Here is a 2,491-nt window from a genome sequence, read left to right on the forward strand (position 1 = left end):
CCGAGTGCCGATATGAATAGCATATGGAAACCGGTATTAAGGAAGGATAGGAAAATATTAGATTTATAAGCCCTAAAATTCACTGCATAATTGCCCACTTGCATATAGGGTAGTGGTTAAGAGCGCGGGCTACTAACTCCAACATTACGAGTTCGATTCCAGGCAATAATAATAATAATAATAATAATAATAATACCAACAACAACAACAACAACCCTAACCCTAACCCTAAACCCAGGTTCGAAATTCCCCCAAGACACCTGATGATGACTGAATCCATACTTGGTGCGTGTTATTTATAGATACGTGTTATTAATAGACATGACTGCTGTGTCCTGGAGCTCCTGCCAACGAATTTTGAACGAGGAATTGCGAATGAATACACTTACACAAAATGTGTGCCTCGATTGCTGTATATCAGCCGAAACGTTGTGTCAACAACTAACAAGATGTAAAATAATATAAATAAATGGAGACCTATTGCTGTCTGTTGTGAAAGACAAGGCTTAACTTCAAATGGTAGAACAAAAGCCAAGCATACGTACTTGTACATTGTCAACAGAATGTTTTCTTTCACAAAGCACCTTCAATCGTGATCTCAATGGGCTCGTCTTCTTTACAAAAGCCCTCGAGAAGGTCTTTTTGAACTGATCATTGATCAGGCTCAATGACATGTGAACGTTCGCAAATCTCTGCCAATAACTATTCGAGATGCCCGTTTCTTGTGCCGATTGGTAAGATGAAAAATGTATATATCTTTGTAATCCTCATAAGAGAAATAAATGTCTTCTTTCCAGTCTGGCTTCAGAACCTGTTGTTGAGCAAGAGTAGTTTGACAAGAATGTTATGTCTTGTGTTTAGTGGAATTTAGAGGGGATGTTGCACTTATTCCAGAATGTCATGCGGTCAACGCTAAAATTTATGAGCAACAGCTGCAGCGAGTAAATAATGCTTTAAAATACCCTGGTCCTACATCATGATTATATTTATGCACACGCTGCCAATGTGATAGTAGCAAAACTTGATGAACTTGAGGGGCTGCAAGGGCTGCTTCATCCGACCATATGGTAACTGATGGTCCAGATCGTGAACGATCAGATTACTACATTTTCTGAGTCAGGAATCATTTCCTACAGGTACCCAAGTTGAACGATGTGGATGAAGTTGAAAACTGGAGCAGGGAGTTTTATAGCTCCAAACCAGCCAAATGTTATGAGCGTTGATTTAAGCCTCTAGCACAACAATACCAACATACATTGTAATATGAAGGAATATACTTTGCTAAATAAATCCTTTTTGTACGTAATTTCTTTGAACCATTAATCAAAGTTTTAAATACAAAAAAGATTTTGACACAACCTGATATGTATGTGCGATGGGCATGTATATAAACATATAATATGTTTGTGTGTGTGTGTGAGTGTGTGCGTTTCTGTGCCCATGAGAGCGCGTGTATGCGTAGACGAGAATGGATACACAAACAAAGACGGAATAGGATATAGACTAGGAAAAGAAGTCAACATTCGCATGTAGAAAAAGAAACGGAAACCACTTTCGTTAAGAAGGGTGCGGGGCAAAACAACAATTGTGTTTACAAGACAAAACATTCAGACAAGCAAAGCAGGGTATAAAAATATATATTATAAACAAAATATTTGCAAGTTCGTGAGACGGGAAGTAAACGATATAAATCGGGACCACAGCATGTTAGTCGGTGCTAAACGAGTAAAGCTAGAAACTACTAGAGAAAATAGTAACAGAAATAAATTAAGACGCAAAATTACCTTGAGATACGAATGGTATTTCGAATCAGAAACAGCGAACAACTACCACCTTACACTAGTTCAAGATGTGAAACATGTATCGCTAAGGGGAAATATAGGGAAATGTATATACATTCACAGTACAACAAAAAATAGTCGATGGAAAAATCAAACTTTAGGAAAGGCGCAATAGCTTTTATGTGATATAGTTTGTCATGATACAAAATATAAAAAAATCCTACGAAAATATGAATGAGTACATATGAAAATGCGCCAAAAAGAAACGGAAAAGTAGCAGGATATATAAATTACTATATAGACAGGAAGCAGAACACTGTTTTATGGGTTTATACAAGGAGGTGGAGAAAGCAATAACATTTAGACATCAAAATACTTTGTAAAAAGGAAAAAAATAAACAATAAGAAACAAACTTTCTACAAAATGTCACACTGCAGGAGTAATTGTTACACCAAACCTGGTGAGGCTAAATGTGGCACATATATGTGTATACATCCATATATAGATCCCTAGAAAGATTGATTGACATATATACACTCATACCCACACATGTATATATACACACGCACATATATACACCTACCTACCTACTTACTTACCTACCTACCTACCTACCTACCTACATCCATACATACCTAGTTACATACATTCATATATACAAATGCATGTACATGTATATATATATATATATATATATATATATATATAT

Source organism: Octopus bimaculoides, chromosome 15 (assembly GCF_001194135.2).
Source record: "Octopus bimaculoides isolate UCB-OBI-ISO-001 chromosome 15, ASM119413v2, whole genome shotgun sequence".
Lineage (NCBI taxonomy): Eukaryota > Metazoa > Mollusca > Cephalopoda > Octopoda > Octopodidae > Octopus > Octopus bimaculoides.